Source organism: Canis lupus, chromosome 7, assembly GCF_003254725.2.
Source record: "Canis lupus dingo isolate Sandy chromosome 7, ASM325472v2, whole genome shotgun sequence".
NCBI classification, from domain to species: domain Eukaryota; kingdom Metazoa; phylum Chordata; class Mammalia; order Carnivora; family Canidae; genus Canis; species Canis lupus.
The window spans coordinates 45,595,413-45,621,418 of record NC_064249.1 but is presented as its reverse complement, the minus strand read 5'-3'; the positions used below and the strand labels follow the sequence as shown (position 1 = coordinate 45,621,418).

Sequence of the window (26,006 nt, the reverse complement as noted above, 5' to 3'; positions counted from 1 at the left end):
TTGAGGAATGACTAAGGAACTAGTGGCTGGAGCCAAGAAAACAATGAGGAGAGTGGTAGAAGTGAGGTCAGAGCAGGGGCAGGGCCAGATATTATAGTGTCTTATTATAGGAAGATAGGTGCTTGTGCTTTTACTCTGAGCAAGATGGGAGCCACTGTAGGGTTTTGAGTGGAGAAGTATTGTAATCTGACTTATATTTTAGAAGAATTACTCTGCTGTTTTGTGTTGAGCAGATTGTGCAAATGCAAGGATGGAAGCAGAGACCAGTTTGGAGGCAATTTAAATAATTCAGGAGAAAATGGATGGCTGTCAGATTAGGGAAGCAGTAATGGAAGTGGAGAGAAGTGGTCTGGAATCTAAATATATTTCCAAGGTTGAGCTTACAGAAGTTGCTGATGGATGGGATATGTGGCACCAGAGAAAGACAGATGTCAAGGATGACTCATAACCAGGATGACTCTAAGTTTTTCTAGTCTGAGAAACTAACTGGTAGAACAGAGATGCCATGTGTGAGACAGGGAATAGAGTGAGAGCATAAGGACTTTGGTGGAAGGCTCTGAAACAAGAGTTTCATTTCAAACACATAAAACTTGAATTGCTTATCAAATATCCAAGTAGGAATAAGAAATAGGTAGTTAAGGACACATGTGTCTGGAGATCAGAAAGAGGTCAAAGGTAGAGATATAAATTCAGACATTATCAGTATAAATAGTATTTAAAGCCATAGGACTGAATGAGTTCACTAGGGAAAAGAGAATAGAGAAGGCAACCAAGAACTGAGTCTTTGAGTTCTCTAATATTTAAAGCTAAGAATAGTAAGAGAATGATACAGCTCTGTCAAATACTGCTTGAAAATCCAGTAGGACGAGGGATTTTACTTAGAGTTCCCACTGTGACACTGGTGAATTTTCTCCCTCCTAGACAATTATGATTTCTACCAATAGACTTTCTCTCTTGCTAATTTGAATATGAGAAATGACCTCTAAGCTGAAATGAAACCCTACATCTACTACTGGCATGAAGGCTTGGACTAGCTTCTATTTGGGATGTATAAGGGTGTGTGTGTGTGTGTGTGTGTGTGTGTGTGAGAGAGAGAGAGAGAGAGAAAGAGATGGAGAGACAGAGAAATAGAGAAATATTCAGAGAAGCACAATAGAATTAGACATTGTGCCTGGCCTTGAGGAGTTCCTCTAGAAAGAAAGATAAGGGAAGCACTAACAAGTCCATGTGGATTCAAAATATACTTAAGTAACTGCCTGCAGAAAGCCGAAATGGAAAGATTAAGCAATCAGACAGGTGCTATGGGGCTGGGAAGGATCTATAATGCCTAAAAATTATTGTGACTGTCTTTGGGCAAACTAAGGAATTAATTTATTTTCAGGAAGTCATGCCTTAGAGTTATTTCTCAAGTTATGTTATAACATTCTAGCTTTTGCTTAAGAATGTCCAAAGGCGTTCCATTGTCTAGAGGATAATCTCTCCCCATAGCCCTGGCTGGCATTCAAGGTTTCTCAAAAACTCATCACAATCAGTCCTTTTAACTATTCTAATTTACAGTGAGCTCTCCCTTCAAAGTCTTAGATCACTAATTATCTACCTAGCATTCATTAGCTGTCTTTAAAAAATTATTAAGACTTTATTGTTTTAGAGCAGTTTTAGGTTCATGGCAAAATTAAGAAGGTATACAGATCTCCCATATATCCCCTACTCACACACATGCACAGCCTCCCCCATTATCTGCATCCCCCACCAGTGGGTATAGTTGTTACAAATGATGAACCTATACCGTGTGTCATAATCACCCAAAGTCTACAGTTCATGTTACATCTCAGTATTGTGCATTCTATTGGTCTGGACAAATGATAGTATCCATCATTAAGGTATCATATAGAATATCTGCACTGCCCTCAAAATCCTCTGTGCTGAACCTATCCATCTGTCCCCTCAAACCCTAGCAACCACTGATCTTTTTACTGTCTCCATAGTTTTATAATGTCATATAATTGGAATCACACAGTATACAGCCCTTTCAGATTGGCTTACAATACTCAGTAATATTCATTTAAGTTTTATATATGTCTTATCATGTATTGGTAGCTCATTTCTTTTTAGCAGTGAATAATATTCCGTTGCCTGGATGTACCAGTTTATTTACCTACTGATAGACAGCTGGTTGCTTCCAAGTTTTGGTAATTATGAATAAACTTGCCATGAACATTTGTGTGCAGGTATTTGTGTGGATAAGTTTTCAATTCCTTTGGGTAAACACAAAGGGGCACAATTGCTGAATGTTTAGTTTTGTAAGAAACCACCAAATTATCTTCCACAGTGGCTGTACTATTTTGCACTTCCACCAGCAATGAATGAGAGTTCCTCTTGCTCCATATTCTTGCCAGCATTTGATATTGTCAGTGTTCCTGATTTTATCCATTCTAATAGGTGTATGGTGGTATCTCGTGAATTTTATTGTCTTTTAATAAGTGTGTGTCTTATTTCCTCAAATAGATTATAAGCCATGGGACAAATTAGAGCATATTTTCCTTTTTTTCCCTCTCCAGTACTAGAGAACTATTATTAAATGGGTAATTATTAATGCTACTTGAACAAATGCACAGAACAAAAGTCAAATATTTTCTTCACCTACCATTTCTAGTCTTTACCCAGATGTAATACAACTAAGAAAAAGATGAACAGAAATATTTTGGAGTGGTGGATAGACCACTAGGCAGGTATTCAGCTGCTGTGTTTCTAAATTTAAGAAAAATATACAATGAGGGAATTTAAATCAAGCATTTTATTATTTGTGCTCAGAGAATTTCATGAAACTTCTCTCAAAGTTGCCCCTCCTGACAAAGAAGCCATGAGTTCATTTCAAAAAAGACAAAAACAATGCCTTGATCCATGGACCTTAACTAGAGTGACCAAATATTTATCTTCTGGGTTGTGACAATTTGAGAGTGAAAGGGGATGCTAATAAAAAATTGTATCAAATAAACAGGCATAAGCCAGGACTGTCCTGGATACCCTTTGGGGTCACAGACTCCTTGGAAAAAGGATGGAAACTGTAGTTTCTTTCTACAGAAAAAATTTTACCTTAAGTTGTAGTATATATTCACCCCCTATAGCTTGTCCAATACACTAAGACTCTCTAACCCACATTATTTAATGTCCATCTAAGTGTGTTGCTCCTTTAGTAACTTAACTCATAGCCCACATTAAAGGGTTAAAAGGATCTTCAAAGTTCCCCAAATTAAAGAAGAACAATATATAGCTATTATTTTCCATAACTTATATAAGCTTTCAACTAATATGCCTATATAGCTCATATCTATAGGAGAATGAACAGGAGAGAATCCTGTTTTCTAAATGTGCATTTTAAAGAGGGAGATATGTTGCCTTTCAGGGAAATATGTGTAATATTTTACTATCTGTAAGTGCATAGTAATTACTTTTGACAAAGATTTATATTTTCCAGTACTTTCAAAAAGCAACCCCAAGCTCTTTGTCCTTGATCTCCTTTCAGCCTCCTTGACACACAGTTATAAAGTCACCTAGCCTGTCATGATGTCTGAGGGAGCTTGGTTACTGTACCACATTAGGCCAGTAAGTGCTGCTGTCACATGCTAGGCTTCTCTAGGAAAAGCATTCATAAACTTTGTATTTTTTCAATTGTGTTTTCAATTTTTTTAATGTGGTGGTAATAATCTCATTGTAAAGCTCAAATAAGGCTTCATGTGTGTGCCTCCATTCTACTTATTCTGTCCTTTCAGTTTTTGAAATATGATGAGCAATGAACAGAAATGTATGTTTGGCAAGAAGCAGTCATAGAATGTTGTCAGTCACTCACCCCAAAAGATACATACACATACATATATGTGCATTTGGGGGATACAGTTTTATGTCTCTAGGACTCTTTATTTCTTTTAAAGATTTTATTTATTTATTCATGAGAGACACAGAAAGAGAGGCAGAGACACAGGCAGAGGGAGAAGCAGACTCCCTGTGGGGACCCCGACGTGGTACTCGATCCCAGGACCTGGGATCATGACTTGAGCCAAAGGCAGACACTCAACCGCTAGGCCACCCAAATGCCCCTGGGACTCTTCTTTTTATTTATTTATGTATTAAATATTTTATTTATTTACTCATGAGAGACATAGAGAGAGAGAGCCAGAGACACAGGCAGAGAGAGAAGCAGGCTCCCCGCAAAGGGCCTGATGTGGGACTTGATCCCAGGTCCCCGGGATCACACCCTGAGTGGAAGGCAGATGCCCAACTGCTGAGCCACCCAGGCGCCCCAGGACTCTTCTTTTTAGATAATAATTTTTTTTTTTTTTTTTTTTTTTTTTTTTTTTTTTTTAATTTTTATTTATTTATGATAGTCACAGAGAGAGAGAGAGGCAGAGACACAGGCAGAGGGAGAAGCAGGCTCCATGCACCGGGAGCCTGACGTGGGATTCGATCCCGGGTCTCCAGGATCGCGCCCTGGGCCAAAGGCAGGCGCCAAACCGCTGCGCCACCCAGGGATCCCTAGATAATAATTTTTAAATCTAAAGATACTACACTTCATTGTAGAAAATTTGAAATCACACACACAAAATAAGAATACATGAATGATCCCTTTGTTTAATGTTATATTACACATGAAGAAATTAAGACATGGATTTTGCATCCACTTTCTTATTTTTAAGTAAACACACAAAGATACTATATTTTCAATAAGTAAATGTATTTATTCATGTTTAATCTCAAATTTAGATGTCACATTCAATAAATGTATAGATTCTCTAAGATAACTACAACTATATATATTTTTTTAACAGTACTTAAAAGATTACAAAGAACTTCCTGGTATATTATTTCCTTTAATCTCCTAAGCATGAGGAGTACCATTATTATTATTATAATTCCCATTTTACACATTAGAGAATTGAGGTTCAAATAGAATGGCCAAATCATACATGATGCTTTGATTTCAAATCGCATACTGTTTTTAGTATAGTATTGTAATCCAGGCAGTGAAATTTAGGAAAGAGAGCTAACCTTCAGATGATCTCACAATTTTGCCAAAGAGACAAGAATATATGAACAGACAAACAAAAATACCAGAATTCACTTAATATTCAATTAGGGGCTGAGTCCTGTGCTAAAGAATTTTCTTGCATTATCTGATTTATTTATTTATTTATTTATTTTTAATTTTTATTTATTTATGATAGTCACACAGAGAGAGAGAGAGAGGCAGAGACACAGGCAGAGGGAGAAGCAGGCTCCATGCACCGGGAGCCCGATGTGGGATTCGATCCCGGGTCTCCAGGATCGCGCCCTGGGCCAAAGGCAGGCGCTAAACCGCTGCGCCACCCAGGGATCCCGCATTATCTGATTTAATCTAAAAGCTATTTCCCCAATTTTACGTGTGAAAAACTGCAGCTTAAAGAAGTCAAATGATAAACTGGTTGAAGAAGTAGGGTTCAGTCCTAGGCAGCTGGACCACATAATCATTATACAGAATAATGATCTAAATACAATAAAGCTTCTTCACTGAACATACTGAAGTTCTTTTTGTGCCATTATATCTGACATCTTTCCCAATGCTGGAGTACTGGGGGAAAGCTTCATAGGAGTTGTAGGGTGTTAGGCTATTGATAGTCAAGTAGAAACTTAAACTGGACTTTGAGTAGGGACATACGATGAAGTGAGAGTAAGAACAGAACTGTTGTCATTGCAGATGTGGCAAAACTGAGAGGAAAGGTAGAAACAAGAATATGGCGTTTCCATTTAGTACAGAACAATGCAGCAACCTGGGCAGCCAGAATATTGAGATAACATCTTGAATACAAGTTTAGAGCCAGATCAGGAAGGGCTAGGAATGCCTAGATGAAGAGTTTGGGCTTTGCCATTAAAGAATTGAGGGCCACTGAAGATTTTAAATATGAAAGTGTGACAATGGTGTGCCACAGGGGAGGTGTGCCTGGAAGGGGTGGATGTCTAGGTTAGTATAATTGACACTGAGCAGGAGCAGCTGTCAGGAGCTTCAGCCTAAAAGCTCATCTTTGGTTTTGCCTACAGAGTTAAGGAAAAGAATCCTTGCTGTCCATAGTTCTACTGCAGCTACAGCCTGAGGCAAGGTTGGAAAAAAAATAGATGTCAGTCTGATTTCTTTTGTTGAAAAGCAAAAAAGAGAGCATAAACTCTGCTCTGCTTTAGCAGTATGGATTTTAGGACTCACATTTCAATGGTTCTCAAGGCTGGCTGCACGTTAAAGTTACCTGGGGCACTATTCAAAGGCACAAATGCTCTGGATCCAGCCCTGGAAACTCTGCTTTGGTTTCCTTAGGAAGGAGCCCAAGCCCTGAGAATTGTGAAGTCTCCCAGATTATTCTAATGTGCAGCAAAGGGTCAAGAACCATAGCTACAATGGAGGGAGTTAACACTAGTGCTGTGTGTGCCTCTCCTTATGGTCTTAAAACAAAATCACTTTCTAAATCTGTTGTTTAAACCTGAGCATCCAGCCTTTTACAGCCAGGAGAACATGGTCAAGTATTTTAGAGAGTATATCTCTGGATGCTTTCTTTTACATTTCTGTGTAATTTTGCTGCAGAGGCCAGGAGAACGAATGGAAAAACTTAATCGCCCTGTCAGGGTTATTCCCAACCCTGGGCCCCATTCTACTTGTTTTACATTTCTCAATATAAAGGGCAGGAGCTAATCTTATCATCCCAAACTACCTGTTCGGCTCATCTTCTTACTTTTCCCTCCACTAACTTTGTCTACTTGTTTAACGACTATCATGTTCTTAACAATTGGGGCCCAATGCAAGTAAAACACTCTTTTCTCCAGAAGCCTTTGGTTGAATTATCCTCTAGGCTCAGCCAAGTTAAGTCTTACCTCCACCATGAGTCTCTTCCTGGTGGACTTCATCCCGAGATCTCATTTTTTTCTGTTATTGGTACCTATGTCAGCATCAACCTTTTTGTATGTAAGGGTTTTCCATCTTCCTGCCCAAATTGCAATCAATGCCTTTCGTAAGTTTACATCCTGCTCAGAGTAGATGCTCAGTGAACCTTCTCTAATAGTCTTCTATGATAAACTTCTCCCATTCTCATCACTCCTTATGTATGCTTGTGGGTCCTGATGCTTAGGTTGTACCACACTCTCTCACTTTTGTTAATTTTCTGTTTCTCACCTGTTCATTTTAAATAGAGTTAGTGATTCAGGACTGTAGGTTTTTCTGGGGCAGCCTCCACAGACTCTTCTTGGACCCCTCCTTTTAGGATAAGACCTGGAAATTTGTATGTTTTTTATAACTCTTAGATGGTTTTGATTGTTAGCAAGTTTGGAAAAAACTTTCTAGAGCAGTATTTTAAATTTCTTCTGCTGTTATACACAGTAATACATTATTACACTGTGACTCAATATCCCACACATCCATAACTGAAATAAATATATATCTTACCTTTACCATATGTGAGGTATTCTTATATTTTCTATTCTATTTTTTTAATGGTGATCTTACAATTCTCTACTGGGTTGAAACTGTTAGTTTCAAAAGTACTCTTCTAAAATCTAGCACAGACTTACGTAAGTATTTAAAATGCTGGTAGTATTGATTTATATCTTTTTGTTTGTTTTACTTGTTGGGAATGGTTTTTACTAAAAAATCTTTCCCTATCCATTTTTCTCTCTTTTAAACTAAGTTATGAGTGTGAGCCACTTCCCTGAGGCTGCTTACTCTATTCCAGTTCTCTGTTTCTTTAAATCTTCAGAAGTCCTGGTGCTACCAGGAGGCATTTCTTTGGGGAACCTCACCCATGCTCCAGCCCTTAAGGATAAGGAAGTGCTTTCTTTTAACACCACAAAGACCCCACCATATATCTTCATTTACGTGTATTGTCTTCTTTGGTAGACCTCAGCATTCTAGAGAACACATACTTTCCCTGCCTCTATCTTTATTTCAAGAAATGGCAATACTGCTGTATACCATTTGTATACTGTATAGTCGTTGAGTGGTTGTCCTGTGCCTCATAGCTTGGTCTATGTGTAATAAAACTTGACATCAATTTATTCGGGCAGAGACCTCTTAATATACCAAGCTGTCACTTCTAGCTTTCCAGTTGAGAGACAAGATGGTTGACATTTGCACCAAGATGGATTGTGTCACCTGTTCCCCAAAGTGAGAGAGTAGGGACAGAAGTGAAGCCAAAGGTAATAAACAATACAGCAGGTGTTTTATTCTTTTCTTTTCATAATTGCTAGATGAGACCCTAAAAATAACTGACCAGTCAAATCACTTAACTGAAGAGGTCGAACTATGAAGGTCCCTCTCTCAATTGTCCATTCTGTTTTAACTGGACAAGGATGGTGGTAAAAGGACCCCTTTGAGCTTGAAGGTCTCTTAGACACTTGGCAAAAAGCTGATGCAAAGCATTTTACCTAGGATGTTGGATTTCACATGGATGTTGTGGATGCTTCCCAGATAAAATGTCTAGGTTAAAAACTTGGTTTATGAGTAATATACTGTACTGTGCATGAAATTCACAGGGTTAAATTTGGGCTTGTCTTTTTAGATACCTAGGTCATGGTAGGCTGTATCATAGCCATATTACAGAAACTATGTAGGAAAATAGTAATAGTTAAGACAGAGTATCTCCATGCTGAAATACTGATTTTTTTTACTACTGATTTTTTATTACAATGAGATTTAGTTAAATTTATAGGACCATGTTTTATATACATGCACCCACAAAAGTATGTATGTATTAAAGAGGTATTAAACCAACAGTATTAAAGAGGTCCAAATTCTGTTGGGCATATGTAGTTGTGTAGGGAGAGAAAATGAACTCTAAACTGACTATTGATATTTGAGACTGATAACTTCTTTGAATGAATTGGATTAAATAATTGCATGAAGATCATAAGATACAATTTCCTTTTGATTTTTATAAATTTGCTTTACAGATTTCTTTTCATTCATTCAACAATAATTTATTGAGTACTCATGATGTGTCAGGCAAAATGCCAGGTTCCTGACATTAAGAAGCTCTCAATCTAGTGAGAAAGCATGTAAACAAAAAGGTTTTCTGAATGTAAGTTTCAATAGAAAACATAATAAAAGCCTCCTCAGCTAATGTAATTCAAACCTGTGTTTTCTATGTTCAGAAAGTTAGTTAAAGAGAAGAACTGTAAGAAAAATACTTACACTATAAATGCTATCCATTTTGCTTAAAATGATAATTAACTAGTTTTAATATAAGTCCAAGGACTTTTTTTATGGGTTCATTAATTGGAGTTTCACATGGTCTTCTTACATAAATTACATCTAAATACATTATATACAATTTCCAATTTTATTTTGCTTTTGTTTTAAAGAAGTGAAAAGTTAAAAATACATAGATACAATCTGAGTTTTGAACACTTCTATACTTTAATGTTTTTGCCCCTACTCTTACAATTTTTCACCCACCCCTAATTTGACTTGCTTTTATCAAGTCTTTCTAAACCAACGGACTTTTCATAGAAACAATATCTCCTTTTATTTCACACTTACATTCCATTAGTTTAAATAATATATTATTGAATTGCATAATTACAATGAAAAGCCTGACTTCCATAAACAAATTTGGGAAGGAACATGGTTGATTCTTGGGAAGTGTGCCATTTGAATGCTAGTAGGAACTGAATGAAGTACATGAGTCCACTAAATAGAAGAGTACCAGCCTCACACATGCAATGTGTCCTGTCTGCTGTTGTACAGGAGAAAGATTTGATGGGCAGAGTAGTGAAAGATTAAGGTAGGGAAACAGCATGGGGTGGAATGTATAGGAGTATACTAAGGAGTTAGAGACTTAAAATATAGAATACATGATTTATTAATTTATAAAAGTAAGTGGAATACTTTCTATGTATATACTAAATGAATACAAAGGAAAGCAGTGAAAAGCCAGTAATACTGTACATCACTTTTGGCAGAATAACCAGGTCAAGATTAATTCTTGCCTAGAATATAAAATATAAAAAGAAAAATAAAAAAAAATTAAAATAAAATAAAAAAATAAATAAATAAAAGAAAAATAGAAATTGTCTTCCAATTAGAAGCCTTGAAGTAATGCTGGTTATATGAAACAGCTTTGTACGTCTCAAAACTCAACATTAAAAAACTCCAACTAGAAAATGCGCAAAAACATGCACAGAAATTTCACTGAAGAGGATAGATAGATGGCAAACAAACACATGAAAAGATGTTCAACATCATTAGCTATTAGAGGAATGCAAATTTCAAATGCAGTAAGATATCACTACACTCCTATCAGAATGGCTAACATGGAAAATAATGGTGAGGAAAAATGGTGGCAAGAATGCAGAAAAACTGGATCATTCACAAATTGCTGGTGGGATGTGAAATGACACAGCTACTCTAGAAAACAGGTTGTTTATTTTAATGATTTTATTTATTTGACAGAGAGAAAGAGAGAGAGAGAGAGAGAGAGAGAGAAACAAGCAGGCGAATGGCAGGCAGAGGGAGAGGGAGAAGTAGGATCCCTACTGAGTAAGGAGACTGATGTGGGGGGCTTGATCCTGGAATCATGGCCTGATGCAGATCATGGCAGATGCTTAACTGATTGAGTCACTCAGGAACCCCCTAGAAAACAGTTTCTTTCAAAACTGAAAATCTACTTAACATCTAACCCAGAAATTTCAGTCTTGAGTATTTATTTCAGAGAAATAAAGACTTATTGTCATACCAGAACATTATATAAATGTTCAGAGCAACTTCATTTGAGATACCTCCTAACTAGAAACTACCCCTGTCCTTTAATGGGTGTATAGTCAAATAAACTGTAGTAATCCATACCATGGAATATTATTCAGTAATAACAAGGAACAAACTACTGGTATACACAAAATGTGGATGAACCTTAAGGAAATTATGCTGGAAAAAAATCTTAAAAGATATATAACATGATTACATTTGTGTAATATTCATGCAAAAACCTAATTATAGAGATGGAGAACAGATTAGTGGTTTCCAGGGATTAGGGTTGTTGAGGAGGGTATGGAAAATGTGACTATAAAGGGATAGCATAAGAGAAATCTTTCTTAATGGTACAGTTGAGTATATTGATTGTGGTGGTGGTTATACAAGGCTACAATATGATAATATTTCATAGAACTTTACACCCCCCCCACATATAAATGAGTGTATATATAATTGGTAAAACTGTAATAAACTCAATGGATTATGCTAATGTCAAATTTCTAGTTTTAATAAAATAGAGTCGTATAAGATGTTAACACTGGATGAACATGAGAAAATGGTGTACTGGACATCTCTGCCCAAATCTTTGCAGATTCATCCTGTGAATCCAGTTATTTCAAAATAAAAAGTTTTTTTTTTTTAACTTTGTGCATGGGTTATAATTTTGACATGTCCAACCCACTGTGCCAAGCATCAATACTCAACGGATGTCTCTCACCTGGTAGTACCTCTATGTTGGTAATTCTCTGCTAGAATGTGGAAAATCTACTCAGTATTAAATGTAAGTTTGAACCCATAATACATGTCATGGATACACCTGTTACCCTTGACTAAGTGATAAGCTTAGTGATGGCTGGCTTCACAACTCCTTATATACCTTGTGTAGTATGGGTCATGGCAAGACAGAATTGTTCATGGGAAATACACGTTGATTATATAGAATGTTATCTGACCAATCTCAACATATTAATGCACCTTTTCTTTTTTCAATACAGGACTTGAACTCCCAACTCTGAGATCAAGACCTGAGCTGAGATCAAGAGTTGGACTCTTAACCAACTGAGCCACCCAGGCACCTCACTAATCCATCTTTTCTTTAGGGAAGGGAATATAATACTGCACATTCTAAAATAAACTAACTGAAACCTAAATGGTATCAACAAAAATGTTTTTCTGACTAATAACATAATAAAAGAAATAGCTTCATATGAATATATATGAATTCAAGAAAATTCTGAAGTCATTCCTGGAGTTTCATTGCATACATAAAGTTAGAGCAATCTTCATTTGTAGGCCTATGAAGTGGGGTTTCAGGGTTTTCATAAAGCTGTTGTCTTTTACCTACTCCTCCCCTCCCCCACCTTTAGATGCCTAAACTTTCACAGAAAAGGGATAATGCTTTTCCTTTCAGGTGCAGAAATCAGACATTCTGCAAGCCCTGTGTGGTGGGGATGGGGTGTGGGTGGAGGTGGAGGTGGATAAATGATGACTTAAATTTCTCTTAAGTGTTAGGGTACTGGTATAAGGAACTTTGATGATTAAAATTTGATTTGGAAGGTCTAGGTTCACCCAAAAAGAGGACAGAGATACCTCTGAAGAGAGAGGCAGATATGGAACAGAGAGATGGGAAAAGTGACTCAAAGCAGATCTGGAGACAGAGTAGTTGGTTCTAAATTCAAGTTCTGTTGCTTGTTAGCTGTGTCATGCTTTTGCCCTTTAAAACAGGTATATTCATAGCACCACCTTATGGGATAGCCATGAAGAATACAGAAGCCCAGAGCCACCTTCATAGGGGCCCACAGTCAATGACAGGCTTTGATAGTGGTGGCAATGATGATTGTAGAACTGTCAAACCCTAACTCTACACAGGATGCCTCTCGCATACTCTTTACATTTCCCATCTTGGCTCCCAGGCATGAACAAGTTACAGATTGCAGACCCTGGGCTCCTACAAGTCCCACTTTCAACAAAGAAAGATGCAACTCTATCCAATACTTAGAAAAATCTTTCCAACTCAGTTATAACTCCCTGAGAAGCAATAACCTCTTCTTTTGGTTTTGAGTGTCTCTGGCAGGGTTTAGTGTGCTACGTACACCAAGTGATCAATAAATGTTGTTGACAATCATGAAGAAACTAGAGTATCTTAGGGATTTTTTTGGGAGCATGAAACAAAAACCTAGTAAAGGTAGTTTAACGAGAAGATACAGGAAATGTGCATAAAATCTGTCAGATATGCAGTGGGTTTTAGGCCCAGGACCTGGAAAGCTGACAGGCACAGTCAGTCTTTCTCCATCTCTCTGAGATAGCTTCTCTCCACACTTAAGTCTTTCATTCTCCTTTATGCATTAGAAAATCTTCCACAATGCTCTTAGATTCTGTTCCCCCCATAATGTTGGCTTGAATGTGGCTTTGGTATCCTAGCACTGACTCCAACTCAGAAGAGCTACAGTTTAGTACCTAACACTCTCTGACTGGCTCAAGCTCCATTCTCCTGAGAGACTGACTATACCTGACACACCTCATTCAGGTATTCATCTCTTGTTCAATGAACTGTGACAAGAAAGAGGTCATGTGGTTTGAATGCTGCTCTCATGGGGCTATGGATATAGCAGCTTCTCAATTAGAAAGGATGGGAAAGGAGAGTACAAAGGGTCTCTTTAGAACATGGACATAAATATTTCAGATTTTTTTTCCCTAGAAATCAAAGGAATTTTTAAATTAAATATGAATGCAATTTGCTAAGTAATTTCTAGGATAGGTCTTGAGATTGATCCAATGTTAGATTCAGGTTAGGAGGACTGTCTTCGTGTCTGTTCAGAGTTAGGTGCTCCTTTGCATTTGTGATTTCTGGGCTGGCAGGAAAAGGCCCTGCTTCAAGCACTTGACCTTAAGATAGGCCCATTGTCCTCTGATAATCCAAATGCTGCGCTTTTGTTACTTTTGCCCCAAATGTCAACGAATGTACATTTTCCTTGCCACAGGTTGCGATCTCCCTAGCACCCAGCTCTTCTGCCTTCTAAGGCACCAAGTGCCTGCAGCAGCCCTAATGCGCCACCGTGTTGTGGATTCTGACTCTTCATCCAATTCCCCTGGTCTTATGTTCTTAGTCTCTGGTGCCTCAGCTGCTCTGTGTAGCCCATTAAAGACTTGTCTCTATTAGCCACCAATAACGCACTAATACATTCGTTCTCCTATTACCTCGGACACTAATTTGGTGGAATTGGATAGTGACAGCACATTGATGTTGTTGAAGTTAATGACCCAGCAATTTACAAGATAAGTCACATTAGTAGTCAAATTGATTGTAATCATTGTTTCACTGAGCAGAATCTGCATTAAGTACAGTATGTTGTGCTCTGTCCTTCACCACCCCATTAATGGAGAGAAAGAGGCAATCAGAATCTTCGCCTTTTATACCTTCCCTCAAGTATCTGCAATGAATATACTGAGACTTCCACCTTCTCTTACATCTTTAACAAAAAGATGCTACGAACACATGGGAAGAACAGACATTTAGTGAATCCAACTAGGCCACTCATGTTGTTATGGTTATTTCTTTTATTGGATACTACGTTCTTGGTCTTAGATGATTTGCACTAAAGGCTCCAGGACAAAGTAAGACATGGCTTCTGCTGTCCAAGAGCTCACATTTAAATAAGAATCATGCACCTGATGATGAGACAGTAGAAGACTCTCTGAAATTCCCAGTGAGTGGAATAATCACTTCTGGGGAGGAAGAGATTGGAATAGGCAGGGAGACTGTCATGCTGGGGACAGAATTTCAGATGGAGATGAAAATACTGCTAAGATTTTGATAAATACCAGTAATCAAGTCTTTATCCTTTAATTTGTAACTAGAAAATGTTTAAATAGGTTTACCCCTTGCAGTTATCTAATTTTGTCAGATTATCGTGCCTTGTTTTCCTCCACTATTAAATGGGAATAATATTGTTGGTCTTATATTATCTTTGATAATAGAAGAATAATCAAAGCAGACACAAATGAATCTTCCTGGAAGAATGCTAGCATATAGTAGTTCAATAGAAGCCACTTGATTCCATATCTGATTTAAGTTTTAAAGAAAATTAACAGCTAATTGAAGCCAAAATAGAAATAAGGTGAATAGTCACACTTAAATATCCATTTGGGTTATCAATTCACAAGATATATCCCTGAAATGATTGCTTCATCTGTAGTGTGTGTCTATGGGCACATGAGTGGTATGTATGTGTGTGCATGCATATGGCCATGGATGCAAATCAGGTCTAAAGGCAACGGAAAGAGAGAGATTCTTGAACTGTTCTGAAAGTCAGTAGACTAGCATGGTAGGATGTGAGAGGGAAGGGAGAGCTAAGAAACTGTGTGGTATGACTCTTAATTTTACACATGAAGAAATCGCAACCCAAAGATGGGAAGAAATGGATTGCTCCATGACACACAATTAGGAATGCATGAAGTGTGAATTAGAACCCTTGTGAACTCGCCCCTAGAAAAATATTTTTTCTACTACTTCAAGACCCTAAGGTGTCTCCCATAAATGATAACACTGATTATACATTTTGGCCTATTTTCTGAGTATTTAGTCTCATTTCTTAGTTTTCATATACAGTTTTAGAAACCCTTCCTCTCCTCTGGTTACTAGGGTCTTATTCTCACTTCATTTCTCATTTCTCTGAAACAGAGGAACCTCCCCACATCCTAGCCTCTGCTCATCTGAGCTTGAAGACCTTACTTGTTCTGCTAGTTACACAGTCAGCTGTGTTGACTCTGGTAGATGAGCATCCTAATCTGGCCTGAGAACCCATTTCGCCACCAGTCCCGATCAGTCTTCAAGTGACTTCCTTGTCATCAAGAGCTGTCCAATTACAAAGCATCCCATGTCCTTTACAAATTAAAATGATGATGTTTGATGTTTCCTCATTTGAACTCCTGCTTTTGTGCTGTCAGAGAGACTGGGACCTGCATAAAACCCTCCTTTTGACTGGGATGCCTGCCTGCTTGCAAGCCCAAGGACCCTTTAATTAATACCAATGAAAAAGTTAAAAGCAAAGGCAGACAGAAACAATATCAATAATAATAATAATAAATGGGTTCCTTCTAGTCCAGAGAAGCCAGAGGGAAGGGCATGTCAGCAACTTACACTGTGATATATTGTGGGAATGCAACCGCCCACCCCTGAGCAACAGCACATACCAATTATAAATATAAAACATGCTTCACTGCCTGCTGCAAAGGCAGCCTGGCAAAATTGAATGGCAAAATTACTGTCCGCCCATGTTATACTTTTCTATAATCTCATCATAATTAAAAGTTGTTGGGATGCTGTGCTTCCTCTAATCCTTTGCTGGTCTCCTTATTCTTTTGGTTTAGGATTCAAACTGTCGGGACTGGGTTACTGTGGTATAATAGTGACATGAGCCAGAAAGGACCAACAAAGTCATGTTCAAAAATGCTGGTGAGATATGAAGGAAGATGTACAGGTAGGAAATCAAAGTTGAGAATATGTGGGGGAAAGGCCTGGCTCCCAGGGAGGACATCAGGTAATGTGGAAGCATTAGGATAACAGAAATGGGGTCCCTAAGAGTTCTAGGATAAAACAAGAGTGAATCACCAGCCTCAGCATTTAGAGACATAGACAGTCAAAGGGGCAAAAGCAGAAGGTGCCCAGGAGGCTTTAGAGTTTTTGATGCATGAAGCTAGACTTCAGAACTGGCACAAGGCAAGTGGGGGTTTAGAAAGAAGAGTGCAAATGCCAATGGCATGCTAAGGTATGACACGGCTAAAAATGTTAATACTAGGACCCTGAAGTAAGCTGCCATCTGCAATCTAGTGCCATATTTTCTTGAGGAAACCACTATCTTGAAAAGATAATTCCATTCCCATGTTCACTGGAGAATTATTTACAATATTCAAGATATGAAAACCATCTAAGTGCCCAATGATAGGTGAAGATAAGGAAAATGTGATATATATAGACAATGGAGTATTATTCAGCCATAAAAAGACTGAAATCTTCCCATTTATGAAACATGAATGGAACCTGAGGGCATTATGATAATGAAGGAAGTCAGACAGAGAAAGAAAATACTGTATGATCTCACTTGTGTGTGGAATCTAAAATCACTGAACTCATAGGAACAGAGAATAGAATGGTTGTTGCCGGGTGCTGAGTGGTTGTGGAAATGGAGTGATATTGGCCAGAGGGTATAAACTTTCAGTTATAAGATGAATAAGTTCTGGGAGGTTCTAATATACAGCATGGGGACTGTAGGTAATACTATATTATATGCTTGAACATTGCTATGACGGCAGAGCTTTAATGTTCTCACCATAATAGCAACAATAACAAAATGTCAATTATGTGAAATCAGGGATGTGTTACCTAATCTTGTTGTGGTAAACACTGTGATATACATAAATCATATATGATAGATGTTGTGCACCTTACATTTACACAATGTTATATGTTAACTGTATCTCAATAAACCTGGAAAAAAAAACACAGAACATGTACAAAGAAAGTATAGCCTCCAATTGTAAAGTGTGATATGTATCAATTAGACCAAAGGGATTAACTATGCAATATAAATATCCTTACTAATATTTTACCATGTTTTATTACTACTGGGAGAAATGTGTTGAAATTTCCCACATCTCTAATGATGTTCCTGTCAATTTCTCCAGAATCGTAAAATTTTTTGCTTTATATCTTTTTAGGCTATTTTAGTGAACATGTGTGAATTGAGAATCTTTTTATATCTTCCTGGTGAATTGAATATTTTTGAATCTTTTGTCATTGAATCATGACCAACTTTATTTCTAAAAATGCTCATTGTGTTTATTAGCAATACAGCTACACCATCATTCTCTGGTTAGTAACTGCTGGATATATCCTCTTTTTCCCCTTTATATCATCTTTCAAACTTTCTATATCTTTATTAAGGTGTATCTTTTGAAAACAGTCAATAACTAGTTTAGTGTTTATAAAAAATCCTATCTGACAATCTTTGTCTTTCAATTTGTTTAGTGCACTTAAAATTATTATGATTACTGATAAATTTGGACTTATTTATATTATTTGTCTTTTCTTCAGTTTTCTTCTTTTCTTGCCTTCTGTTGGATTGATTTTTCCTCCTTTTCCCCCTTTATTATGTTATTTTTTCATCATATTTATAAACTGTTTCTCTGGTATGTGTACATGTGAGTGTACATATGTGCTTACAGTGACTATTTGCACATTCATTTGTAACAAAGTCTGGTAACTAAAATTTTTACCTACTTCCTAAACAATACAAGGGTCTCATAATATTTTAAACATGATCAGGGATCCCTGGGTGGCGCAGCGGTTTGGCGCCTGCCTTTGGCCCAGGGCGCGATCCTGGAGACCTGGGATCGAATCCCACGTCGGGCTCCCGGTGCATGGAGCCTGCTTCTCCCTCTGCCTGTGTCTCTGCCTCTCTCTCTCTCTCTCTCTGTGTCTATCATAAATAAATAAAAATTAAAAAAAAAATTAAAAACAAAAAATGATCAGCTTCCTCAACTAATATTCCATTGTTCCCTTATTGTCCAGCACCTTAATTTTAGCCAGTTTTCCCACCAAGTAGATATGTTAATTATATTATAAAGTTAATATTTGTTTAGATTTACTACCATATAATTCCCCTCTGTATTCATCCCTCTTTCCTTGCATCCCATACCTTCCACCAGGGGTAATTTTCCTTCTGCCTTGAAATACAGCAAATCATCTTTTTGATGTCACCTAAGAAGTTGTGTCAGTGAAAGGATATGAGCCTGGAGTTTCTTTGCTTGACAGTTTTTAAACAACAAATTCAATTTCTTTAATAGATAGAGATAAGCTGTGCTTAGGTCAAGTATTTTATAATTATGTTAGATCAAATTGGTTGATAATGTTCCAGTTTGGGTCTTTTATATCCCTACTGATTTTTTTTAGTCTGGTTGTTCTAGTTATTACTGAGAGAGAAGTATTAAACTCTTTAGCTTTAATTGCGGATTTGTTTATTATCTTATGCATGGGATAGGAACTGGTTTTGTCAGACTTATTTTCTGTGTCTGATTCACTGTTAGCAATGGGTCTTCTTTTTGTGCTTGAGACCCACAGAGGCTCACCCTGGATGTTCTTGCCCTGATTCCTCCTCATAAACTACTGTTACTCAATACTTGCTGCCTGGTTGGAGGCAGGGGGAGCAGGAAGGCATTCTTTGTTGTCTTGGATCAGCCTTAGTCTTAGGCAGAAGCTTTGTCCCTGGATCTCATGTGTGGGGTCTTCTCCAAGACTCTGCCTTTCTCTCTGGGTGGGGGATCTCTAGTGTTTTGGAAACAGATGTTTTCTTGTCCCTCTTTATTCCCCAGAGATAGAGGGTTTTTCCTGTTCTCTTCCTCCAGCTGTGATATGTGTTTACTTGTACCTTGAAAGTTACAGGGTTTTATGCTATTCTCCTAGAAGCTTAAGTCTTTTGTTCTGTAGGAAAGTCACAGAAGCCAAAACCAGGTGAGACTTTTTGCCTTCCCTGCATTTGCTGCAAATGCTAGTCCCCTGTCTCTTCCTGGATACTTTCTCTTTCAATAGGTTTCAGGCTAGTAAGTTGCTAGTTTTGAAAACTTTGCTCTCTGATGGCTTCAAGAAAAATTATATCTTCAAAGATTACTCAGCTTTTTCTTACTCTAAAGGTGAGAATGATTTTTTTTGAGCTTTCTACATCCTACACAGATGCCATTTGTTTTTATTGTTATAGTTTGCTAGCCTACTTTTTATGGTCTTCTGTTCCCTGAAAATATTTTCAAGAAATGTTAATATTTTTAGACATAGGTATAGTAAACACAGTTATCTCATAGTATTTGTGCAGTATTTATAAAATGTGGAAACTTTGTGACTATATTTTTGTTGTCTGTTGTTTCTGCCAGTTTGTGAACACATTTGCTTGTTTGTGTCTCTTTTTATATTGACTGGGGTTTAGTAATTTTCCTTGAAAATTTATTTGTAGTGGCTACCCAAGTTGTAGGCTGAAGATACTTTCCTCCAGAAGAGGTGTTTTGCTGGATCATCTTAAGTAAATTCATTACTTTAAGTCAATTCTTGCATGGTTTGAGGTTTCTTTCATCATCCTGGGGATTTAAAGGTTGTATATATACCATACATGTCTATCAACTTGGGATTGGACTGATTCTTTCTCCTTTCTGTCTTTCATTCACTTCCCCTCTCTTCCCTGGTTCTCCTTGATAACAAGGCAATTATCCCCCAGTTTTAGGAAGGCAGGCTGTCAGGATGAAACACTCCAGAAAGGCTCATTCATACAGACACATCGAGACACAGGAGTATGGAAACACTTGGGTCCAAAGAATAAATCCTTTATGATAAAATATCATACGTATCCTCACAGAAGATTATAGTCTGTGGAAGACAGGGAGACAAAAAGGGTCTCTTCCGGGACCCTCCAACCTCTGATATTAACCATCTCTTTTACATAGTCAATTCATAGCCTGACCCAGAAGACCAATTCCGGCGATGTAGGCTATTAATAGGAGATAACTGGCTGCTGGAGCAACGATTTGCAGGTGGTCTAAGAATTGGAGGGTAGAAACCTGGGCAGGACAGCATTACCACTTTGTTTGGGGACTAGGCTGGGAGTTTCAATTGGCTGGAATGCATTCTACCAAAAAGGTCACTGAGACTTGGCCTGAGCCCAGCTTTCCAGAGCCAATCAGTGGTTTCCTGGGCTTTTCTGCATGCTGGTTACTGAAGCCTTTTTTCAATAACCCTACTCTTCATATTCTCTATAGGCCATCACAAAGAACAAATGTTGATCTTACAAATTTTTTTTGACATAAAAATCTATACCTCTATAGCTCTCCCTAAAGCAAGACAGAGTTCAGAGTTTATCAAAATCAATAAAATTTAAGGAAAGGAGTATCATTACAGCTTGGCAAATCAGGAACATAAATAAGAGTCAGCTTTCTCCATTTCCTACCTTCTAGTAGATGAAAACTTCAAGAGCTGAAATTATATTTTTGTTGCTCAGACTTGAGGACTCCAGGATTGGTCTTTGAAATTCACATCTTGGCTTTGTTTCAATTTGTTAAAATCATGAAACAAAAGAAGAGATTTTCTCCTTCAGGGGACTTTGCCTATTCATACAGCAGCAAAACAGCCAAATACTCCTTAAGAAATTTATCCTCGAAAGCTGTAATGTAACCCTAGTCCCATGTTAACCCTGTGCTACCCTGTGCTAGATGGTAAGTGGTAAGTCTCTTAGAAAAGACTTAAGGGAGCTTACCAAGACATGTAAAATTTAGCAAAATGACAGATAAATTAATTAATTAATTAATTAACTTAAAAGAGAGAAATGAGAAAAAAGGAAGTAAATGGAGCCAAACGCCCCAAAAATGCTTCTTATGAGTTTGCCACCAGTTTGGTTATAAAACAGAATTTAGTCTCCCTTGAACAGGAAAATCTGACCAACTACACAAATTATATAATGTCTTAATAGGTAAGATTAGATGAACTGTTAAGGAGACCCAGAACTTTCCTAATATTAACACCAGCTTGTAATGTCTCTCATGGAGCATCATAAAGAAGACCCTCAGTAAAAGAATAAACAGCACTTTTACAAAAGCATTTGGGCAGTGACCCAGCACACAGACCTTGGAAAATTTTCTTACGGGTCCCCTCAGCATTGACCGATGGTACTATAGGAAAGTACAATCTGTATTTGTAATACCACAGGGAAACAAAAAGTATATAATGGGAATCCTAGGCATGAAGGAGTATTTCTGAGTCTTGGGAGATTATACAGTGAATTAATGGAAGACATGTCCCTGAAGATGGATATCTGGACAAAGGAAATGATGATATTGGAAATTAATATCTTGTACATATTTGAAGTCTTCTAAATGTATTGAACAAGGGCATCGCAAATACAGGAAATAGTTTCCCTCAATAATTCTATGTTCTTTGAGAGCTAGTGTGGTAAGACTTTATGTCCTTAACATAGTGTCTAGGACATAGTAAATGCTTGATCAGTAGAAGTCATTGAATTAAGCCACAGTAGGAGGCAGAAATGTACATGGCTGGCACAGACAACAGTGAGAAGACTGGCCTGGCTGAGAAGGACTCTTGTTGGAGAGAGTTCAAGCATCTCCTCCTCCAAGAGGCTTTTCTTGACCACACATCTTCAAACTGAGTCAATCACTTCTCCGAAGAGCTCTCTGCCTGCTATAGGCTCCTACAAGAAAACTTCCCCATACATTCTGACCATTTGCTTACTGCTCTCCTCCACTGCCAGACAAGGAGTTCCTTGGGTACAAGGGCTCAGAATTTTACACTATTGTATCCCAAGTCTAAATTCTCAATTAAAATGTAATGAATGCATTCATAGGAATATTGGCCCTGATCACTGGATAGTCCTAAGGGGTTTGAACTCCATCCCACAGGAAGACTTTGTTCTACAGGAAAGAAATGAAGTCCCTTTAACAAGTAAGTTAAGTAGAAAACTTTTCTAGGAATATTAGTTGTAAGAATGCATACCTGGAACCATGAGGGCCAGAAGCATAGTAAACAAACACTAAAGTAAAACAGTTGTCTCAGCAGGTAATCTTTTTACATCCAAATAGTTCATGCATTAAAAAAAAGTTTGAGATGGAGTTTTGGTTAAATTATATTTCTTCCTTATACACACAAAAACTTATTTTCACAAGTTCAAAAATAAATGTCCTTATGTATATTCACATATCTTTAATATCTTTTGGGAGAAACTATAAAAACAGCATGAATAAGGCAGTACTGTAAGCTGCCATGTGGTTTGTCTGTTTTGAAAGGAATGAGGATAAAAGGGAAGTCCTATCTCTGAGGCACTGAAAAAGTTGGACTTTTTCCTACTCCAACAGTAATGTTGGAAATTCACTGAACATTTCTGTGTCTATTTCCTTATTCATTAAAGGAAGAATATAAAACAATAATAATTTTCATACCTTATTCATGAGGACCCTGAGGGCAGGGACCTTGTCTTATGTCTTAGCACAATGTAGATGATCAATATATACTTGTCTTAAGAATGGATAAATTACATAGTGAATAGTATAGTGTCAGGGCAAGGAATTGACATTGTTATCAAAAATAAAACCATCTGTATGTGTGCCATTCCATTTGGAACTTCAGCCAGAAAGAGAGAAGCATTTTTGCTCGTGTCCTGGCATTTACCAGAACATGGCTGGTTGTAAGGGAGGCACAGAGGGTACTGGTGATGGAGAAATGGTGAGACAATTTAATCCTTTATCTGGGTGCCTTGGGAAATGTCTACAGAGCCTGGTCATTTCTATAGAGTATTCTGGATTCTACCCAGCTTGCCAGAGGCTTCATGTCAACAGCCAGAATTAATGTGTATCTAATTTTAACTCAAGTGGAGCAGACATTTATTTTGGGAAGACAGGATCTTTTTGAGAATGGCTGCAATTGCCCGTGAGCTGGGTTGGAGCTGAATTTCTTGATCATCTTTCTTAGCTGGTGGGAAAACTTTATTGAACTTTCACCTGGCTATGATATGATCTCTTCCTCTAACTTTCTAAAGAATGATCAGGAGAATTTATTTGTAACTCCTCAAGATACCTTACCTATTGCACACTTCCTGGAGTCCATCTGGTTTAGCCTTCATATATGTCTGAAGGAATGTTCTAGCAGTAACCTTTGATGACATTCCCCCTCACCCTCCAGGATACAGCAGCTTTAATGAGAGGAAAGATCATTTCACTCTCTCTAATCTGAGGGTTAGAAAGACCAGGAATCCATTCTCTGAACCTCCACTTATCAGCAGCATAACCTAAGGCACCTTGGGCATGAGACCTGCTAAGAGCCTCCATTTATTCTTTTATAAAATATGTATTTATGTAAAATAATATTGCTTTTCTTGACTGTAAATATGCCTGGAGCTTATGTTGTTCATCTTACACCTAAACCTTTCAAGACATATGTGAATTATTATTCTTGGAATCTCTAAGGCTGATTCTATAGTCATTCTTTATACTTTTTATACTGCTTTAAAGATGGAATTGGGCATGAGGAAAAGAGAGATAAAGGAAATTTCCCAAGAATTTCTTCAGAATAGGGTGGCTTCTATTTAGAATCCAGTGATACCAGTAAAGACTCAAAGGAGGACAGAGATATTCCTCAACAGGATGCTCCTCGCATATTACTCCCAGCAGGATGGGCACAGATGTGTGTTTCCTCAAGACCAAGTGCTATTGTACAGGTACTTGCAGGGTCATGGGGAAACTACATCATGAGGATTATTCCATTCAAGGTAAGAAACGTCTGCTGGAATCTTCTCTATGCCTAAGCATATGGTACATGTTATGGGAATAACTATAAGAAAATGGTCCTTGCTCTGAAGGAGTTCAGTCTACTCTGGGTATACAATATAGACACAAGAAATAATCAGAGAACAATGATAGTGTATAATCAAATCTAGTGAAATGCAACCCAAGTAGGGCGGCAGAAAGAGCAATGGAATGTGTGAAATGTCAGCTCAGGGTCCACTAGCTCTGTAACCTTCAAAAAACCATTTGTTTTTCTAGGCCTCATTAATTCATCTTTTAAATAAAGGATGGTAGGGATCCCTGGGTGGCGCAGCGGTTTGGCGCCTGCCTTTGGCCCAGGGCGCGATCCTGGAGACCCGGGATCGAATCCCACATCGGGCTCCCGGTGCATGGAGCCTGCTTCTCCCTCTGCCTATGTCTCTGCCTCTCTCTCTCTCTCTCTGTGACTATCATAAATAAATAAAAATTAAAAAAAAATAAAATAAATAAATAAAGGACGGTACCGTGTAGCAGATAAGTGCAGAACCCGGCCAACATATATAGTAGGCACAATCTCCTCAGGTTCCTGAAGCTGCCCACCTCCCTCTCCTCAAGGCCAGGTGGGCACCTCCGGTGTTGCACTGCTGGATCATTTGGGCCCTGTCCTCCTTACCCGCATGGGCCTGGGGGACGTTATTCACCCAGCAAGCCTGCAGTGAACGCTGACAAAGCCTGTCCTCACGGGATGCGGACACCTCTCCAGAGGAGAAAGCTGTGCTCCAAGATGGGATGGTCTTGGACACTATCACTGCCTCACAAGGAGGCTCGTGTGCGTTCACACCGCAGCACTCGGCTAACGTGGCATCTCCACCAACTCCGTGAGCACCGGCGTGAACACCCCGAGTGAGGGGCCGACTCCCAGCCCAGGGGGCCTAACCGATCCGTGGTTTGAATCACGAGGCTCTTGGTGAAGAAAACGGTCACTTACTTTTGGAATCGTTCTCGTGACCCTGTTTCGTCCCTCGTGAGCCTCCACGGCTGCCCGGACGGCTGCCCGGACGGCCGCCTCTGCCGCAGCCCGGTCGCCGCCCAACAAGCCAGGGACCCCCGGCTCAGCCCCGGGGCATGAGGAGCAGGGGGCCCGGGGGCTGGAGAGCTGGCGGAGTTCCTGGAGGGCATGCGACTGGCTGACCCGGGGTCTGGAACCCTGCACAGGGGGCGGGGGGCGTCCTTACCCCCTCCGCCGCCTCACACTGGACACCGCGCCCTCAGACCCCACGCGGCAGTCATCTTCAGGGCGCAGCCCGTGTGCGCACGTGCCGCTGAGACCCCCCCCCCGGGCGCATGCGCAGCGGCGGCCACTTCCGGCGTCACGTGAGCCCCGGGGACCCCGCGGGGAGGCGTGCGCGGCCCTACCGCCTCTGGACCAGCCTCCTGGGTGAGTTCCCCGCTCTTGGAGCGGCCGCATCTCCCCGGTCAGCAGGGCCGGCCTCGCTCCAGCTCCGCCTCGCCCTTGGTTTGAGTGCGGGGCGGGGAGTTTGCGAACCAACAGTGTCCGAACCCACGCCGGGCGAGGCTTCCCCAAGGCCAGGGTGGGCGTGGCGCGTGTGAGCGAGCAGGTGAGCAAGGTCGCTTACTTGGAGCAGAAGCTTCACGTGGGAGAGTCCGGAGGAGGGCGTGATGCTCTGATGCTTCAGGGAGTATTTCGGCATGAAAGCCAGTTAGGAGGGGGCGCTGTGGCTCCAGAGGTTCTGCAGGTGGTGGGCCTTACCGTTCTGTCTCCACATACCCGGAAGTGAGACGTCCAAGTGACCCTGAAGTTCTCAAGCTGACATCTCTGTTCTCCCGGAAGTGTCGCCTCTGGTGCGCAGGTGCTGTGTATGATTTCCTAGGGAGATGGCCGATGTCACTCCATTCCCATCCCTTTGTAGGGAGCCTGACTTTC

General features: G+C 39.2%; 1 long non-coding RNA gene across 3 annotated transcripts in view; it reads right to left on the bottom strand.

Moving 5' to 3' along the window:
- Positions 1–25,380, bottom strand: part of LOC112647803 (uncharacterized) — a 48,296-nt gene extending 22,916 nt beyond the window's left edge. For 2 of the 3 annotated variants that reach the window (XR_003128476.3, XR_003128477.3), the window contains exon 1: positions 24,735–25,026. This is a non-coding gene — a long non-coding RNA (uncharacterized LOC112647803). Of the gene's footprint in view, positions 1–24,734; positions 25,027–25,049 lie in introns of those variants that run through there. The other variant, XR_007412055.1, reaches the window with a different exon arrangement.
- Between the last annotated feature and the right edge of the window lie 626 nt (positions 25,381–26,006).